The sequence below is a fragment of the Triturus cristatus genome, chromosome 9, assembly GCF_964204655.1.
Source record: "Triturus cristatus chromosome 9, aTriCri1.1, whole genome shotgun sequence".
Taxonomy (NCBI): Eukaryota; Metazoa; Chordata; class Amphibia; order Caudata; family Salamandridae; genus Triturus; species Triturus cristatus.
In genome coordinates, this window is record NC_140592.1 from 878,391,868 (window position 1) to 878,413,283 (window position 21,416).

General features: G+C 44.8%; 1 long non-coding RNA gene across 1 annotated transcript in view; it reads right to left on the bottom strand.

Annotated features, from left to right (window-relative positions):
• Window positions 1-18,930, bottom strand: part of LOC146799002 (uncharacterized) — a 30,205-nt gene extending 11,275 nt beyond the window's left edge. Inside the window, exons 1-3 of the long non-coding RNA XR_014968826.1 lie at window positions 18,860-18,930; window positions 14,605-14,795; window positions 14,380-14,481 (exon numbers count right to left, since the gene is read on the bottom strand). This is a non-coding gene — a long non-coding RNA (uncharacterized LOC146799002). The remainder of the gene's footprint in view (window positions 1-14,379; window positions 14,482-14,604; window positions 14,796-18,859) is intronic.
• Window positions 18,931-21,416: the final 2,486 nt, after the last annotated feature.

Sequence of the window (21,416 nt, forward strand, 5' to 3'; positions counted from 1 at the left end):
TGTTTACAGAAATTTACCACCCTTATGGCAATAATTCTTGACCGTTATTATTCTCTTCCTTCTTCGTTCTCATCAGTACCTCCATCTCCTCTAATTAGTATTCTCATCACCCTCCCTAAAGCATCTCTTATCTATACATTTTTCGCCTCTCCTAATCCTGATCGCACCAAAACTAAGACGGAGATTTCCTGGGAAGCGGATTTTGGTTGTACTTGGTCTGTTGCTCTCTGGTATATACTTTGGTCCAGATCCTTAAAAATTTCTCGCTCTGCCTCTCTTACCCAATCTTTATTTTATCTTTATCATAGACTTTATCTTTCTCCTCTTTCCTTGTCTCGTTTCTTATCCGCTTCTGACTCTAAATGCTGGACTTGTGGCGCTTCCAATGCTGATCTTCTCCATCTGCTCTTTTTCTGTCCTGTTTCTGCTTTCTGGGGAAAAGTTTGGTAATACCTTTCTCACATTTTTACTTTCTCTGCTCCTTTCTAAATCACTTTTCTATTTCTGGGTAGTCGTTCTGTTTCTTTAGAACTACCTGCACATTCACATGGCCTTTTCGATCTCATGCTTGCTCTTGCATTCCAACACATCTCATCTAATTGGAAATCTCTCGCAAACGTCTCCATACAAGGCTGGTGGAACACTTTATGTAATTTTCACAGACTTGATGTTGCCTTTGCCTCCTCCTGCAAACCAATACGTAATGTTGATCTTTTCTGGTTACCCCTCACTACCTACCTGGATCAATTGGCTTTGAAGAAACCTATGCATATTAACTCAGAAAATGTTAAACCGCCTTGAAGGACTCCGACTCTCTCCTTGTTGTCTTTTATAGGTTCCTCATGTTATATCGCTTTTTATAATGATCATTTTTATATTGTTCATTTATTTCATTTGATTGTAAGCCGTAATGGTCTTTAGAGTTCATATTATGTAATCTTACCTTTGTAATCTTACCATCTTTCCCCCTCCTCCCTTCTCCCTTCCTATCTCTCTCTCTTTCCTTCCTCTTATCTTTAAAATCCCCATAAAATGCTTTTTGTCTCTTTAACATTGATATTAGCATTGTTATTGATTTATACTATGTTTGAGCTTAATTCCTGTTTATGCTGATGGCTTTACTTGTTAACTAATTTTTCAATAAAGCTTTTCAAACATAAAAAAAAGAAGTCTCCGAGTGACACACCAGACCCCTTTGTATTACCAGCATGTTCAGAAAGGCAGGTAACTTATATTATTCTGCCCTGCCTGACCGGTCTCAGCGGGCCATCTTTGGAGATGGATGGTGTGGTATCTGAAGGTGAAGTGTTGGCATTTTGCATGTGAATGGGTCGCAAACAGGTCAATTTGTGGAGTTACCTACCCGTGGAATATTCTTTGCACAACAGACTGGTCTAGTCCCGGTTGTGTAAAATGTTTCCTTGTCTGCTTAATCTATCTGCTTCTGTTTTTTTGGTGTGCCTGGCAGGTGTATGGCTATTAGAGATATGTTTCTCTGTTGCACTGCTACTTTCCATAGTTGCTGTGCTAGCTTGTTCAGGATATATGATCATATTTCTCCCTGTTTAGGTAGAACATTTTGGTTGTGTTGTTTCTTTGTATCTGGGACACCATTCCACTTGTGAAAGGCTTTGAGTGCTAGGAAGGCTGTCTTTGGCTCCAGCACATTCATGTGCTTCTGTGCCTCTTGTGGGTGCCAATAACCTATGATGTGGAGTTTCCCAAAGGGTGCACCTCATCCCATGTGGGATACACCTTTTTTTATGGTCACAGAAGGGGACTGTTGTTTGGAACTTCGGCCTATTTTAATGTTTTCTACCTTCAACCGTTGTATCTCTTTCTGTACCTTCTCTGGAACAATCTCTATACATCCCAGTCCCCTATTGATTGTGACCACTGGCTTTGCAACCATTCTTAGATTGGTCTCATATGGAGTTTATCACATTAGATTAGTGGAATGCATGAGATCATCATATTCATTAATTTAATGGCTGTTCTCATTATCAGAGATGAATAAGCTACTTACCTTCAGCAACGCCTTATCTGATAGAGAATATCTAGCTGTAGATTCCTTACCTTTGAATATCCCCAGGTGTCAGTCTAGATCTGGAAGTCTTCGATCAGTACCCCTACGCTGGTGGGTAGCATAGTTCAGCTCCACGTCAGCGCCGGAAGTGAAATGCGTGGCACCTATATAGGGGCGACCTAGGCAAGCTGACGCAAGTTACTTTTGCAACTTTCCATGCCAGGATTATGGAGCCACGATGAGAACTGACCCTGGTGTGGAAAAGACTAAGGCCCTGAAAGGGGGTGCCCCTTATTCCAAAGATGGTTTGCAGAGCGGGGAGGATCATATGATAGAGACTTCTAACTGCAGATTCATTACCTACCGGGAAGTGCCTGTCACAAAGGACTAGACTGTCCAGGCTGCAATGTTTTGTGAACGTGTGCCGGGATGCCCATGCTGCTGCCTTACAGATTTCCAGGAGGGGAACGCCACATGCTAATGCAGTGGTCACAGCCTTGGCTCTAGTAAAGTGATCCCGCAAGCCCTCAGGAAGCTGTTTTTTGGTCAATGCGTAGCAGATCTTAATGCACAGGACAATGCATTGTGAGATTGTTCTTTACTGTACAGCTTTTCCTTTCTTTGTTCCCACATTACCCACGAAGAGCTGATCGTCCATCCGGAACGGGCTTGTGCGGTCAAGGTAGAACAAAGATGCTGTTTTGGGGTCCAGGCGGTGGAGTCTCTCCTCTTCTTTTTGTCTCTATTGACTGTGCTGGTGCTTGCAACTGTGAAGATTTCTCACCCTTCTTCCTTCCTTTTTTATCACCCCACTCCTTTTTTTGGACCACTGGACTGAGGGGAGTTGATTGTGTGAAGTATGGATCGTAATTGTCTTGCATTTACGGATGACCAGATTGCGGCCATTTTGTCTGGCCCTTCACTTTTTCCTGATTCATCCCTATCTAGTACACTTTCTGCTAGAGAGGAATGGGAGAAGTTAAGTGGCTTAAAGAAACGGCAGGTGAGGGTGGCACTCCATGGGGCCCTAATGACCGAATATTATCGGGCAGGGGCTGCCCCTGCTAGTTTGTTGGTCAGGATCGAACCAAGGATTTTTCTAGAAGATAAGCAATTCCGGGTCGATTGGAGTTTCATCGCAAATAAATGTACCCGGGATTGGCTTATCCTAATCATTCAGACGGCCAAAAGGCTAAGTGATGCCTTATTGAAGGAGATTATTGATCTAGAGGAAGTAATAAAAAATGATACAACCCTCACTGATACAAAAGATCATCTACAGAGAATACAAGAGGATTTGACCGAATATAAAAACTACATGGTCAATCAAAAAATTAAGGGACTCAAAAGAAATTTGGAGAGGTACACACATGAGTGGGCTTTCCCTTACGTGGATGATAAACATTACCAGGCAAGCAGTGAGAGTATTCCTCCATCTAGATACCAGAGAGGGGGGCGTCAACAGCCTAGGAGAACACCTGGTAACTGGACTTTCGATAATACCTCCAGTGAGGATGATGAGGCAGCTCTACCCACAGCCCAGGGGAAGGTCAGATTCAATCTGGAACCACAGGCTAATCAAGAACTTGGCTCCCTGATCCGTTCTTTTTTGGGCCAGGCACAACAAGGCAACAGAGGGGGGAGGTCACAGGGGACGGGGCAGAGCCAGACAGAACCAGTCCCAGAACTGGCAGATGTTCTCCCCGCGCCAAACTCGCAGTCGAGGTCGAGCCCCGATGTAGATGTAAATAACATTGTTGTGAACCTTTCAGGGCATGAACTAACAGCAGGCCACTTAAAAGTACTGAACCGTGGTCTTGGGTATGTTCCGACCCCTAAACATGACTCTTTTAAATGCCGGACCGAACTCCATGAAGTGGTGAGAAGAATTAAGATCAAAAAATTCTTTGCAAACAAAGAACAGACTCCTGCCTCAGTTTTCTCAACGGATTTACACCGTCCCTCCCAGTTTTGCCCACCATTATCCTCAGTGGGCCCTGAGGTGGCAGTTTTTGAGAATAAGGTTTTGAATGAGATTAAATTACTTGAGGAATCTCAACAGGTTAACACCTTTAACAACATGAGCAAATTGGATTGGGCTGCAGTAAAATCTTTGCAAGATAACGCTGCACTTGCCATCAAATCTGCTGATAAAGGGGGCGCTGTGGTTCTTATGAATACCAGCGACTATGAGGCGGAAGTACTGAGGTTGTTGAGCGACAGGAGGAACTACTGTCCTCTTGCACGTGACCCCACGGCTGAATTGCTACAACAGATTACCATCATTGTGGCACAGGCACGGAGAAGAAATGGATTACTGCCAAAGAGGCGGAGTTCCTCGTCAACGTCAACCCTAGGACACCGGCATTCTATATTCTGCCGAAGATTCATAAGGCCCAGCGTCCACCCCCAGGTCGCCCGATTGTATCGGGCATTTCCTCGGTACTTGAGCCCCTTTCCCAGTTTGCTGATTTCTTCCTCAGGGAGTCTGTAATCACCCAACGGTCATATGTTCAGGATACGACTGATATCCTAAACATCATTAACGAAATGGACTTTGATCCTTCTCAGCAGTTACTTGTGACCATCGACATCGAGTCCTTGTACACTAGCATCCCCCAGGACGCGACGCTGGTGGCAGCAGCTCGCGCCCTGGGGGCTCAGGAGTGGTTCTACGACACTCCTCAGTCTTTTGTTATGCAATGTGTGGAGTTGGCCCTTACTCGAAACTATTTCTGTCACAAAGATGCCCTGTATTTACAGATCTCGGGGACATCTATGGGCGCTACATTCGCGCCGAGCCTGGCATGTATTTATGTCGGCCAATTCGAGGAACATTACCTGGACCATTCTTCCAATCCCTTCCAGGGGCACATCTGCCTCTGGAAGAGATATATAGACGATGTTCTATGTATTTGGACGGGCACTCAACAACACCTTTGTGAATTTCTGGAATGGCTAAACTCGCTTGACACCTGTTTAAATTTCACCTGGTAGTTCAGTAGAGAAACGGCAACGTATCTTGACCTTGACATCACTGTGGTTAATGATAGACTTAGCACCAGCGTTCATCATAAGCCTACTGACAAAAACTCCTTATTGCACTACCAGTCGTACCACCCTAGAGCTCTAAGGGATAACCTCCCGGTTGGCCAGTTTCTGAGATATCGCAGAAATTGTTCCTCCACAACTGACTACTTACATCAATCAGAGGTTTTGAGCATGAAATTGGAACAACGTGCTTACCCTAAGAGAATCATCACTAGAGCTCGCAAAAGGGCTCACAATACACCCAGGGAGGCATTGCTTGAGAGGAACAAAAAGGAAGCAAGGGAGAGCTTACCAGTAGTTCTGACGTTTGACCCTTTGTCTAACAAGATCAGACAAATAATCAAGCGACACTGGTCATTGTTATCAACTAGTGACTTTCAGATGCCCCAGCCCAGATTCGCGTTTAAAAGGACGCAAAACCTGAAAGACAGACTGGTGCACACAAGACCTGTCCATGGTCAGAAGAATGTAAGCCTTCCCCCAGGACATCATCCCTGTGGTAGTTGCTCAGTGTGTGGACTGACGGAGAAAACAACTGAAATTACACTAGGTAGTGGGAGAACCTGGTTTCTCCGTCAGTTTACCAATTGCAATACATGCCATGTAATATACAGACTGACATGTCCATGCGGCCTACACTATATTGGTCTTACATCTAGAAAGGTCAAGGTACGCATACAGGAACATCTGAGCACAATAAGGGCCGGCAAGCTCACTACACGATTGGTACAACACTATCGAGACCAGCAACATCACTTTAGATCTTTAAAGTGGGTCATTCTGGAGAAAGTTTTTGGCGACATTGGCGAAATAGACAAAAGATTGGCTGTGAAGGAGGCTCGCTGGATCTACTCAGAGAAGGGGGATACCACTGGTCTTAATGACCAAATTGAGTGGAACAAAGTGAGCAGATAGGTGGTCATTTATAAGCTGAGTATAACACCATGGAATTATGACCCCACTACCCGCACCAATCCTTGATGGTCTATCTGTGGCATAATAAGTGTAGTCTCACACATGAAAAGTCTAGTTGTATGATCCGAATTGATCAACTTGGGGTCTATTTTCTCTCCAATGTGGTCATTTGGGGGCTTGCGGGTCGAGTCTCTTTTTATTGTTGAGGTCGCCTTTTGTAATATGTTCATGGCGCACACATTCATTCCCTCTAACCCGTAAGTGAGCTCTATCTTGCAGTCTGAAGTATACTTGATTTTAAGAAACTCGAACTGGTTACTTCTTCCTATACCCATCATACTGTTAAGATGGCTGCCCCGTTTTTCACCCTTTAGTAGAGATCCGTTTTTCCACTCGAGGGTCGCTGTTTGTGTATAGAAGGAATATGTCCTTTGCATATGGGTTGTTAACCCGCTGGATGCGGGCTTGCTGGAAAGTCATATGGCACGCACTCAATGACCGTTGTGTGGCTGGGAATTACTTTTCCAACAAGGTCTGCACTATCTGAAAATAGGACCCAAGACAACTTTAAGATGGCCGCCGCATTTCCTATGAGCATACTGATACTAGCCGGGAAACCGTGGAGTCTCGCGAGACGGGGCTAGAGCCGTTTTGAAAAACAGGCACAGTCGCGCTGTAATTTGTTCCAGTGTTGAGGTACCGCCTGGGTGTAAAGTTACAGGGTAAGCTGGGGGTACACGAGCCACTGAAAGAAGGCTGTCTGTACCCTCGGATGTTGCGTGGATGTCGTGGTATGTAAAAACCGAGGTTATTCTTAAGCATGGCACGAATAGGAGGGGTGTCGTTTTCGAAGCCAGCTCAGTTGTGTAGGAATATCTAGAAACGAGTTGTGCTGCCTTGAGGCATAGGAAATAAATGGGTGAATCGCCGCAAGTGTACATGGTTGAGCAGAACTCTCAACCCGTTAGGTGAAGCATCTATGAGAGATCTAGGAGCAATAAATGCGCAGGGATTGTGCCTTGTTAGATTAGGTATATATGATCGATATACTTTTTCTACAGGTGCAGGCACCAACTACGGTCGTGCTTTGCAGAGCAGGAAGGCGATAGTAAAGAGGCTAGAACGCCCCTGCGACTGGTTGGTGGCTGGTATGTGGGCCCATAGCCCCAACTAGGTAATGGATTTAAGCTCATAATCCTAACTATTTCTGGGATGCACAGTGAATACATCTCCCGCTGAACTGATTAAGCTGTATGTTTGTCTTCTTGTGTTCGTCAGTCCGTTTTAAAGGTGTGTGTCCAGAGAAGGTGATCCTTGACCCCTTCTTGCCCTGATGAATTTGCCACAAATCAATTGGCAATGAAACATGTTGGCCGTCATTACTAAGGTATGCAACATGCTGTGTTTTTAAGAAGTGGGATAGACTCCTAACCAGAATAAAACAATTATTTGAGAGTCTATAAACCCTCACCATTTTTTACTGTCTTTGTCTGCACAGTTTGTGTGTCTCTCTGTTTTTACACTACACCGTCTTGTGTTATGTGTTTTTTTCACTGGACACTGCACACTTTTTTCTTGAGAGAGAGTTACCAATGATGAAATAAACGTGGGCAAGCTGGTGAGAACCAACCAGTAGCTCCTCTGGTGGTGCGCACGTGAGGTACTCTCTCTCTCTCTACACATTTTTTCACCTCTTTATCATCGAGGGTTTGTGTAGAGTGTATCTTTCTGTGGACTGACTTCACATTTCTTTCATTCTGACTTTTCTGACTTACTCAATTTTTAATTTTGTAGCATTCTGGATGGGCTGTCTCCATATAATACAATATAAATGAGTGTTGGTGGTTTGTGATAAAGCACACTCCCTCCACCTATTCCAGAACAAAAATAAATTTGTGCTACGGGGTGCCAGTACTTTTTGTGTTGAAACTATTGTTGATTGGAGGGCGTTCTGGCACGTTTCCCCTCTCTAGCTCCTTTGTGATTGAATCTATTGAGTGTGCGCCAACAGCACTTGTAGTTCACTGATCCTATTGCCCAATGTTATGGCCACTAAAAGGCTGTTTGATGGTCATCAGCCTAAGAGAACAATTGTGTAGACGCTCGAATGATGCACACATGAGAAAAGTAAGGACCAGGCTGAGGTTCTACTGAGGCATGATAAGGGCTTAGGTGGAAACATGTTGCAGGCTTTTAACAAACCTAGCCACAACAGGTTACTTAAAAAGAAAAGGTGGTCCGGTTACTGCAAAAACGCAAAGATTGGCAGACACGTAACCCTTAACTGAGCCCAAAGCAGAGCCCTGCTGGGCCAAAATGTGCAAACAAAAGAACTCATGAGAGAAGTGTAGATGGGAAGGCCGACATTGCAAGAAGCATACCATGATAAAACCGTTTCCCAACAGCAGGCATATATCGTCTTGGTGGCGAGACACCTGGCTGCTAGAATAACATCACAGACTTCAGGAGGAATACAAAAGCTGGCAACTGTCGCTGCTCAATCTCCATGCATGGAGGTGGAGGGTGTGCAGGTTTGGCTGCAAAACCCTGCCCTGTTGCTGCAATGGAAGATCCTCGCAAAGAGGCAGCCTGACTGGAAGACCGATGGTCATGATAAACAGCTGGGGATACCAGACTCCCCGAGCCCAATCCAGAGCCACAAGAATGATTTGGGCCTAATCCTTCCTGATTTTCTTGAGAACCCTGGGCAGGAATTGTATTGGAGGAAAGGCGTACAGGAGGCCAGAGCTTACTCAAGACAAAAACGTCTACTAGCGAAAGCCGCCTTGGAAACTCCAGCACGCAGAACTGCTGACATTGCGTGTTCTCGACAGTAGTGAACAGATGTAACCAAGGCTCTCCCCACTGCTGAAAGACCACCTCCGGGTAGAGATGCTGTTTGTGATCCACAAGGCATCTTCTGCTGAGCTTGTCTGCCTTGGTGTTCAGAGAGCCTGACAGGTGTTGAACCACCATGGAAATGCCTGACTTTCCAGCCATGTCTTGAGGTGCAGAGCCTCTTGACACAGGGTTAACCTCCTCACTCCACCCTGTTTGTTGAAGTACTGCATGGCGGTGGTGTTGCCCATGAACACCTGCACCAGCCTTCCACTGATCAAAGAAGGAAAGGCTTTTAACGCCAAGCGGTTCGCCTGATACTCCAACAGGTTTATGTGAAACTTGGACCCCGCCGGGACCAGAGTCCTCTTATCTCCACCTCTCCCACATGACCACCCCAGCACAAGTGATGCATCTGTCACTATCGTCAACTCTGGCTAGGAAAGAAGCCTGCCACTGTCAAATCGCGGTTTGCCAGGCACCACTACAGGTCCTTTCAAGCTCCCTCCAAGATCTGGACTATGTTGGAGGGATTCCCCTGATGCTGCGCCTACTGGTCCTTCAGTTCCCACTGCTGAGCCCGCATATGTCAGCGGGCATGTGCCACCAGCAGGAGGCCAGGAGACCCAACAGCCTGAGTCAGTCTCACCGAAATCCAAGATAGAGGCTGAAACATTGGTATCATGCCTTAAATATCTTGGACTCCCCGCTCGGGAGAATATGCCGGAAACAGCCCAGATGAAATTGAGTGTCTGAGAGGGAGTCAGGTGTGACTTGGGCATGTTGAAAGTGAACCCCAGTGAGTGCAGATTTGCTGTAGTCTAAAGGTGGGAGATGACTGCCTGGGGCAAACCCACCTTCAATAACCAGTTGTTGTGGTAGAAGAAGACTGTGATCCCTGACCTCCACAGAGGAGCTGCGACCACTGGCCTCACCTTGGTGAACACCCGAGGTGTGGGGTTAAGGACATAGGGACCCACAGCAAACTGAAAGTGCTTGTGGCCCACTGTGAACCACAGATAGTGTCTATGGGCCAGCAGGACTGGTATGTGGAATGTAGTATGTGGGAATAAGTGTCCTCCAAGGCCAACACTATGTCTCCCGGATCTTCAAGGAGAGATTGAGAAGGACCAGATCTAGGATAGGATGAAGTCCTCCATCCTTGTTTGGCACCAACTAGCAGTGATATTAGCAACCATAACCTACTTCTAAAGTCGGCAACCTCTCTTTGAGCAACAGAGAATGGACTTCTTGACTGAGTAAGAAGAGATGGTCCTCCATCAGACAATTGTAAGTGGGTGGGATGGGTGGAGGATTTGTCCCAAAGGGGAGGGAGTAGCCCTATGAACTATCTGTAGGACCTAATCATATGATGTTTATGATCACCAGTGGGGGAGGTGACGGTGTATCTTGCCTCCCACTGGGTGCCCGTGTTGGTCAGAGAGCGGACCACAGAGGCATGGAGGCAACGGCTGCCGGAGGGGGGTGGACTGACCCGGCTGCCTGCCCCACATAGTCTATGGGACCCGCACGCTTCGCCACCAAAAGGCCGGGAAGCCTGTTGGCTGTGGTGGCTAGGAGGGTATGGGCAACGTTGGATGCTCCTTCCGAAGACACAAAAGGGGCAGAAGGTGGACTGGGTTTGACCAGTGGACATAGACAAGTCCAAGGACCTGGCTGTAGCTCTACTGTTCTTGAATTGTTGAATAAGCCTTGTCTTCAAATAGGCGAGAGCCATCAAAGGGCATGTCCATGAGGGATGCCAGGACAACCCCTGAAAAACCAGATGTTCTCTGCCAGGATTGGAGCCGCAAGGTCGCCGCTGCTGAAATCACTCTACATAGGGAGTCGGTTGTGCCAAGCCCACATCTGATGGAGAACTTTTCTGCTTCTCTACGGTTGATAGCTGCTTGAGAGAGTGTGGCCCAGGCCTCCTACGGGACTATAGGCAGCACTTTCGCAACTGAATTGTATAGTGTATGGGAATAAAGGCCCAATAGGCATGCAGTGTTCACCAACAGCAGTGCCAGGCTGGTGGAAGAGAACATTCTCTTACTTAAGGTGTCCATCCTCTTGGATTTCCAAACTGGTGGAGTGGTAGGGAACGCACTTTAGTGAATGCAGGATGAGGAGTCTTGGCCCACCAAGCTCTCTGGGGGGAGGTGCTGGTTAAAGAAACTGGGATCCCCAGGAGCGGGACAATGGCAGCAGGCAATCATCCTAGTCACAGGAGCCCCTGCGCAGGACTTGGACCAGGCCCCCAAGTAGGACGTCCATAAGGGCTTTATTAAAGGGGATTAAGGGTTCTGAGGGGGAACTCTCGGCTGAAACACTGCAGTCAAAACGTTAGTTTTGACTGTCACTGAGGGTAGGTTAAGGTCCAGGAGCTCAGCCGCCCTGCGCACCACCATACCAAAAGAGCCTCCCTCCTCCGTAGCCACAGTAGGAGGGGAAACCAGGCCAGTGTCAGGTGAGGTGTCCAGCCCACTGGCCTCACCCTGTTCCTCGTACAGTTGTCCTCCTCAACTGGATCTCCTATAGACCCCTCCTAAACGTCTGTCAGGTTGTACCACTGTATGTACACTAACCTGCTTGGTTGTCCAGCGGAGATGATGGAAAGATGCTTGGTCCCTGATTCCTCTAGGTGCTACCACGCCGAGTGTGAAACAAATACCACTACTCAGGATGTAAGCACTCTGGGAAAAAACAGGGAAAGGGAAAAAACAAAATAGCGCTGTCTACTGCAACAGCCAGCCACTCCCCTCTGGAAGAAGCGTATCGCCAAGGTGTGGGAGAGAAGTTTCAGTGTGGTGCGGGACGGCCTTGCTGCGCACTGCTGACTGACCACAGGCATACCGCTGAGTATTTGTACAGAAAAGTAAAAATAGGAATGTGTGCACCTGCACACTGTAGAATAGTTCTCCCACACACTAAATAGTCACTACTCTCCTCCAGGAGAGCACACTAAAGAAAATCAGGCGGAAAGTGCTCCAAGGAGTGTGACGAGCAAAAACGTTCAGCAGTTTATCCAAAAGAAAAATACAGAAATGTTTCCACCTACTGGAATGTGCATGTAAGGACAACTCCTTGTTCCTTCACAGCTGTCGTAACATATGTCCACGAAATACAGGATTCCCCACACCGCTCTAGTCTTCCTCAACAGGAAGAGAGGAACTGTAGCGCAGGCAGAAATGCAGCTCGTAACAAGCTGCCAGCGAACACTGAGCACGGAACCCCCACGTACTGCCGATGATTCCAGGATGCTGCAAGCTGCACCACAACTCCAAAGAATGTACGGGGCGAGGTTGCCGCCACGGGAGGTGCACCCCAGTAAGCGAGCAGGAGGAAAGCACTCAGGTCGGGTGCAGACAAGAGCATCGGTAATACCGGTCAGCAGCACAGGGCGCAGCTACGTCCTCACTGGCAAAACAAATCCAGAACTCTGATTGGCAAGCACCGTGGTAGCGTGCAGGAGGAGCTTATAACCTCCCTCTCCTCTTCCAGGTGATACAGCATGCACGCTATAATTGCCCCAAAGGTTTCTGGGGCATGTAGTTCAGCATACACATTCGTTTGCCAGTCAAACAGCAGTAACGCAGAGGATAGCTGGCTAACTTGTGTGTCCCTCGCACATGCCTAACCTGGCATCGGGACACCACCATGACACGTCTCCCTCTCCAGGCCTATCCATTAAATAAGGCACTGGCTTCGCTCCAGGGAGGAGGTCTTCTGTCGGTGTTGAACATCTCACAACCGGCTCCTTCTCAGAGTTGGGTATGATGAAGGGGATGGCACTGCCTAGGGGCGTTGGCACTGGAGCAGGCAGAGGAAGATTTCCATTTTGCCGGTGGCTCAGCTCTAGATCCATTGAGGGATCTTTGAGACTTGACTGGTGCCAAAGATGATCTGACCGGCGTTCCCATGGGGGACCCTCCCGTGCCCATGGGGCCCATAGGCGGTCCAGAGGTGCCAGGCCAATGACAATAAAAAATTACAATAAAATTCTTTTCGCTGGACGGGGGTCTCTCTGGCTCCAGGAAAATCAGGAAAGCATAAAGAGGATCCAGGTTCAGACACCACCGACTCGCAGGGCCTGGGGTGCAAATGCTCCCTTGTCTAATCATATGACTGTTTGGACTTCAACCTCTTGTGGGACTTAAACAACTTCCCAGATGACTTCGAGTGCTACAAGTAAGGTCGGGAGGGGCTCCGCAAATGGTACCCGGACCTCCCACGTGAACAGGACTTTGAGTGTCGCAGAGTTGACTGACGTCGGGTGGTGAGGAGCTTGAGGGATCGCTACCTCAGTGCCTTCGGGTGCATGGTGCGGCAGTCCTAACACGCCTTGGAGTCAAGTGGGGGTTGGTCACCATTTGCCTGCTACAGCCCCACATGGTTTAAAGCCTGCTGTTTTTTAGGTGACAACCTTACACCTGGAGACACAATTTCAGAATTTGTTTTGACAAAAAGTCAAAAAAGGCCGGATAAATATAGGACCAAGGGTTAGCTCAATCTAAATGAGCACTATCTGGCACAGAAAGGAGAGAACCGATTCCAGCATGCCAGAGATGTCGCCTATATAGGGACCGTGCACATCACTTTCGGCAGAGAGCTGAACGTCACCATCTACCGGCGTGCAGGTGTACTGCTCAGAAATCTTATGGATCCAGTCTAATGTCTGGGGATATTCAAAGGTGAGGAATCTGTCGCAAAAATTTTCCATCCGATTTTACATTCTGGTTAAAGGAAACTTTCTGGGACATATTGAGTGCAAAGAGTGAAAAAACTATATCAGAGCTGCACCACTTTTCAAAAAGTTCAAATTCATGTGAATAGTAAATGTTCACCGAAGCAACAAAGCAGTTGTATAAAGAACTAGTTTTTCTCTTCTTTATTAATTCATTATTTAAAGACAAACAGTCAGCGCGTTTCGTCCTTAGGTACAGGACTTCTTCAGGGCTGTAGACTTAAAAACATATAAAAACTACATTTATAAAACATAAACTGTACAGAACGCTCAACATTAATCAATACGTATATATGGAAAATTGAGAACAATAACGAAAAAATATCACATATATACAAATAGGAAATTCAGACAAAGAACATATGTTGAACACTTAAGAAAAGACTATACCCCACATACCTTATATAACGAGACATTTGTTAAACTCAAACCCCTATACATCATGAACAAATACACAAAATCACAAGCACTACATTAAAGTCATGATATACCAGGAAAAGAAAACCACTAATGCCATTGAGAGTGCAGACAATTACATCCACGATTGACACAAAACAAGTAAAAAGACGTATATTGATGTCAGGTAAAAACAGTCCATGGGTAGTCTATACTGAATAGATAGACACCAACATTACATGAATGGTTTGAATCACACATAGAACCCAATAACTAAAACTCCAAACGTGTCCATGATAGAGCCTGTTCATGAAATAGCCCAACCCATGACAGTGTGTACCAAAGAACCCCAGTGAGAGAAATCCAGTCACTGTGTCAATACACCCGGAATGGTAAGGGTACCTACCATTAGAAATTCTATATAGACCAATAGGTGTAAATGGATGCGGTAGTAACCTTGAACATATGTATGGTTTGGCAAAGGTGGCAGTCGCATCAATGCGTGGAGCTGAAAGTCAAAACGGAAAGGAAAAAAGACCGTAAATAAGAACCATGGATACAAATATAGATAAATATGTCCTGAAACAGCCTTATTGTACATTGTATGTACACGAATCATGAATGGGCACACCTCATCTTTTGAGCGAGCGGATGATCCAAATCGATAAGGATGATAAAAAGGCAAATGTGAATCCAAATTCTTTGTATGTATTAGAGATAGGCAGCAGTTATTATAGCACGCATGGTTTGATAGCCACAATTGTGTGCTATTAAGTTGCGGTCGGCGCTCCCTTAGACATATCCAGAGCTTGGCAAGTTTACCTATAGAGAGAGCCACACGGAGAAAATGACATGAGGGATACCTTGAGGTGAAAGGCTAAAAAGAATATATATAGAGTATTTCCTCCACAATCTCCGCTAAAACATTAATGCACACGTACTAGACAGGCCCAAAGATTGTGAACATCTTGAATGTAGGCAGAGGTCTCTATGCCGCGTGTTATTAACAGTATATCCATGATTGTCACAGAATATTCCTCACAAAAACTGGCCACGCCATAGACTGTTTTTCTTCGGAAGAGGGGAGAAAGGCCCCTATCCCTTACTCGCCAGGTAATAAGCGTTAGTCGAGAGGTACTGGTTCTTGCCCAATGACAGGGGGAAACCCCTATCCCCCTAGTTTTAGCAAAAGTTCTGATGGGTTGTCAAGGCAAGATTAGTGTATTCTGATTCTTGGAGGAAAAAATTCCAATTCAAAGCAAGTTGATTTAAACGTGAGCTAGTCCTTTATTTGCACTCATACATAGGGGTGGGTATGAGAAAAAACCAAGGGGTGGCACAGCCAACACGTGTTTCGCCCCCTACATGGCCTATAGGCCTGGGGCTTCTTCAGGGCTGTTCATTTTAAGGGTAGGTAAAAAACATTTGGGATATGCGAATGCATATGACATGTTAAGCACAAGAGTTAAAGAGAAAACAGGCCAGTGAGTCAAAATGTAAGAACGTTAATGGGAGAAGAAAACAGAAAGAACAATAAGATACACATTTAGGAGTAATGTTTAACAGCGGAGAATTAGTAGGGAAAAGGATAGTGCGTTTTATAGAAGAAAGCCAAAGGAAAAAAGAAGGGGGGTTTGTTTTAATTATTTGGAGAGGTCACGTGAGGGTTAGTGTGGACGGTACAGTAGGTATCAAGAATAAGTAAGTTAAAGGTACAGTGTGTGACATATTATAGGATACAATACAATATTGTGCATGTCCATATTAGAGAAAGAAGAATCACAGGACGTAATGGAGGTCATCAAGACCAAAGAAGTCAAAGGTTCCATATGCCACAGATCATTCGAGTGTATAAACAGAAACATTGTCATATATCGAGAAAAATACGTTATTTGTATCAATTTACAGGGTAAATGTAATGTGATCCACATACGCGTAACGGTATGAAATTTTCGACAAGTCATAGAGTATGGAACACGAGAGTGAATAAATAACAGTGCCAAAAAAGTATACATTGGTGAAGAACGGCAATGACGAAACGTATATATGACACATTGTGGGCCAACAAAACATTAAAGTTTGGTGTGTAAATAAGTAAAAGTTATATATTTACAGGTTTGTACCGGGTCATGGGCATCAGGGTGATGAGTTGATATTGCGTCGGTAGGGTTTGTCACGAGAGAGAGGATTTAAATTAGTCTTTATAATGGAACTGGTCGTAGCGCATGCAAGGCGAGTATGGTGATATCTCAATTATAGACGAGAAAAGTGAGAAGGCTTAAAGCCAAGTGGTCGTGATTCAGTGATCAGGTAAAATCAGGTGGCGTGGTTGTTGTGTAATAAAATGCTCGAGGTGAGTATCTTGGTTGGTTGTACGCGAGATCGTGAATAGGGTAATCAAGGAGGGAATTTACAGGCGTCTGAATCATTCGAAAGAGTTCATTAACGTGCACTAGGTATTTCATGCGTGAACTTATAAATCGGCCGTCAAAAAGTCGAGGTCGGCAGCACGGCAAATTGTGGTCCCAAACGGGATAGACGTATTTATATTTACGTGGCGCGGTATTGTGAGGGCATATGTAAAAGGTTTAGCGTGCTCTTGAATGATGAAGTTAAGTAGAGACTATATCTTTCTAGCACATCGTGGAAACGTCCATTTTCAGTAATACCCGGTAAGCTCTACTCTGCCCTTCCTTGCCTCTAACGCTTAAATACCTCACTCGTCACGAATACCATCACTGTAAAATATAAATCTGCACGACCACAATACTCGTATTTTGTTATACTTTTAAATTTAAAATTAAACACGCACAGTGAAAACGCCTCTCTGATCACGTCTTGCTGTAATCACGTCAAGTCTTGTCACCACTGTATTATCAGTTTCTACTTAACTTCATCATTCAAGAGCACGCTAAACCTTTTACATATGCCCTCACAATACCGCGCCACGTAAATATAAATACGTCTATCCCGTTTGGGACCACAATTTGCCGTGCTGCCGACCTCGACTTTTTGACGGCCGATTTATAAGTTCACGCATGAAATACCTAGTGCACGTTAATGAACTCTTTCGAATGATTCAGACGCCTGTAAATTCCCTCCTTGATTACCCTATTCACGATCTCGCGTACAACCAACCAAGATACTCACCTCGAGCATTTTATTACACAACAACCACGCCACCTGATTTTACCTGATCACTGAATCACGACCACTTGGCTTTAAGCCTTCTCACTTTTCTCGTCTATAATTGAGATATCACCATACTCGCCTTGCATGCGCTACGACCAGTTCCATTATAAAGACTAATTTAAATCCTCTCTCTCGTGACAAACCCTACCGACGCAATATCAACTCATCACCCTGATGCCCATGACCCGGTACAAACCTGTAAATATATAACTTTTACTTATTTACACACCAAACTTTAATGTTTTGTTGGCCCACAATGTGTCATATATACGTTTCGTCATTGCCGTTCTTCACCAATGTATACTTTTTTGGCACTGTTATTTATTCACTCTCGTGTTCCATACTCTATGACTTGTCGAAAATTTCATACCGTTACGCGTATGTGGATCACATTACATTTACCCTGTAAATTGATACAAATAACGTATTTTTCTCGATATATGACAATGTTTCTGTTTATACACTCGAATGATCTGTGGCATATGGAACCTTTGACTTCTTTGGTCTTGATGACCTCCATTACGTCCTGTGATTCTTCTTTCTCTAATATGGACATGCACAATATTGTATTGTATCCTATAATATGTCACACACTGTACCTTTAACTTACTTATTCTTGATACCTACTGTACCGTCCACACTAACCCTCACGTGACCTCTCCAAATAATTAAAACAAACCCCCCTTTTTTTTTTTCTTTTTTCCTTTGGCTTTCTTCTATAAAACGCACTATCCTTTTCCCTACTAATTCTCCGCTGTTAAACATTACTCCTAAATGTGTATCTTATTGTTCTTTCTGTTTTCTTCTCCCATTAACGTTCTTACATTTTGACTCACTGGCCTGTTTTCTCTTTAACTCTTGTGCTTAACATGTCATATGCATTCGCATATCCCAAATGTTTTTTACCTACCCTTAAAATGAACAGCCCTGAAGAAGCCCCAGGCCTATAGGCCATGTAGGGGGCGAAACACGTGTTGGCTGTGCCACCCCTTGGTTTTTTCTCATACCCACCCCTATGTATGAGTGCAAATAAAGGACTAGCTCACGTTTAAATCAACTTGCTTTGAATTGGAATTTTTTCCTCCAAGAATCAGAATACACTAATCTTGCCTTGACAACCCATCAGAGCACGCCATAGACTGTCCAAGGCATATATTTATAGGAATTAGGCTATTCCAAACACATTATGAAAGTGACCGTTGGAAAGATAATGGTCATGTATACCGAAAACGAGTATGAGCTAAATTTTAGAGAACAACATAACCATAATACGTTCTGCTAAGCAAGCGCGAAAATGCCAACAACGTATATCATCAAATATTGGTGAAAGGATCAATTCATTTGCACCCCCTTATTAAGGAACCCACTGTATGGGTGTGGGATATCTTTTAGAGAAAGACAGAACCATGATACGATCTGTTTAGCAGGCGCGACAATACCATCAACATATATCCTCAGACATTGGTGAAAAGATCAATTAGTTCGCCCCTCCATTATTAAGGATCCTGCTGGGTAGCAGTGTCTTATATATCCTAACCGTTATGGGCACAAGTTTGAAAAGGACCAGAATAATGGCGCATAATGCGAGGAAAGGTGGAAGATGGGCTCATTCCCACCCCCCTATTCAAGAAACAGCTAGGGGGCTAATGTCTGATTAACCCTAACAATTGTAAACTCAAAAAATATGTTCATACCTTAGTAGTAAGAAGTGTCGCGTCGCACGATGTTCGGTGTTCTCCTGCCGCCCTACGACTCGACACAGCCATAAAGCGTCGCGTTGTCACGTGACATGCGCGTGCGATGTAATAAGCCTGTATGGGAGATTCTAAGCAAGTAGATGCCGCAATGTTGAAAGGGGATAATACACATGGAAAACCAATAGGTTTCCGTCAAAAAGGAGGTCAGGGACAGACGGTAAGAGTCTAAAAGTCAACGAAAAATTACGCCAATGTGGTGCACCACATAACTTAAGTGTGTGAATTGCAACGATGGTGGATTCAATAATTATATAGCAACGAACCATGTGAGGATCTTATTTGCGCAAAAGCATTGGATCTGTCAATAACGTAGTGAAATGGTGATGAATGGGTGCTCACTAACCAAGGAATATAAAAGGGGCCACAATGATGTAATATTATGTGTCCCAATAGTAAATTTGGCATTTAAGGCTCACTTAATCACGTGACCCGTGTGAGAACCGTGTCTGCGCTTCCGCATGTATAAATCCAAGAGGAAAACAAATCGCCATGTTGGAGGGGTGTCAAATAAACAGTCCGAACGGGGAACGGTTGCTTTTGGTCCACTGTCCAACTTGTGTGTTTTCATTTTTTGAGTGCAAAGAGTATCAATAAGTAGCAACTGAAGATGGGTGACTTCCCATGGGCGAGCTGAAAGGTAAATCAACTGCTGAGACATACGCAAGGGAAAGGTAAGGGATTAAAAAAATTGTAAATTGTTTATGTTTTTCCTCCTTCCCTTTTCACAGCACATATTTGTCTATTGGCCTTCAAACTCTCCTTCAGAACTGTGGGAAGAAAAGTCATACACAGAAAAGGCTCTATCCCCTTAAGTTGGAGAAACCATCCTCTTTCTCTCATTCCAACCCCCTTCCCGAGGCCTGTTGCTGTCACACAGTACCAACTCTAAGTGTAGATATCCACGTAATGGGAGCATTAGTGGCTTACTCTTCGTTTTCGCAGACCTCCACCATTAGTCAAGGGAGTGGAGCTTGGCCTCTTGACAAGATCGAGATGACGCCTTGCAGTGTGGCCATCTTAACTTCTGTGTCTTGGCAAATTTGTTCAAGAATCTAAGGTCAATGGGGTACCTAAATATCAAGTCTTTTTTAGGATCAGGAGATAGACAGAGTATAGTTCCTGATTGGGTTTGTGTCTTAGTACCTTCTTTCTCATCCACCTTTTGTAGGAGGTCTTTTTTCTCTTAGAAGTTTGTCTTGTTTAAAAGTCTTTTATTTGGCTTGACAAGTGGTAGTATAAGTTCTAGCTCTATGCAGTATCAGTACTTTATGATGTTGAGCCACTATTTATCAGAAGTAATTTCCTTCCACTCCTAAGGGAAACCTCCCGGTATGCCCCCAACAGGTGTCTGATAGATTGGGGTACCATGATTAGAGGCTCATTTTGGGGCAGAGGCTGACCTTCCAGTGTTCCGTTACGGACTCGAAAGAGCTCTTTTAGTGTCATTGGATACAGCCACTGCATACCTGTGCTCCTCCCACTGCCCTGGTGGCTGGCTGTGAATTTGGGGATTGTTTTGTGTCAGACTAAAACCCCCCACCCATGGTTTTTCTGGTAGTGTAGTGAAGACAGGGGTCTGCCTGCACACATTGCTATGTTAGCATAAGCGTTTTAGAAGTTAAACGCCATCTTGCCACTTTGCCGCTTTTGCACACAACACTATAGGTGGCTGTTATTATAAGTAAAACTGCTTGCTTGCTTTTTCTTCACATATGAACGGTCTGTTTTTCACATCCCTAGACTTACACCGCGACCTTAGTCTGAACACTGTGTGCAGAAACCGTCAAGGTCAAATAACAATGTATGCTGTTGAATTCAGGTTGATCGGCCCACGCTCTAGACACAAAAAGCACACAGCTGCAAATGTCTGAAACTCGGGTGCCTTTAATATTGCATTGCATGCATGATGCTGGCACTCTTGGAGAAAACCTTTCCAGACACAGAGAGCAGTGCTGATCCTGTGATGTGATTCGCCTAAACTGATCTTGGAGGTATGGGGTTCCCCATTCAAACCTAGAGACCTTCTATTATTATAAAACTAGTTTCTAGCCAGGGGAGGGTGGTACACTAGGTGCTATAGGCCCTGTTTCCACTATCATTATAATATGATTTCTCCCTTTTTTTTTGGAATTGTAACAATGCTGATGGTTTTATTTCTAATCATTTGTCTGCTTATGTTGGCCAAAATACTGCATCTTAGATCACGTAGTTAAAAATAAACATTTTAAACTTTTCCGTGTCTCTGATTACTCAAGTTGTGTACTGATATGAGAATAAAAACGAAAAGGTGTTCTTGATTCCCACCATTCCTGAGAGTAACCTAAGTCGCTTGTTCTGGGTTGTCTAATCATTAGTAGCTTTGCTGTAGTACGGAAACGAATGAGACACATGCTTGTCAGATAGGGGTTCTGGGTACTAAGGTGAGTTTTTTGGTACACCACAATTCACTGAGGTCCTGGTTTCCTGCGCATAGTTCTGTGCATGAGCAGAATCC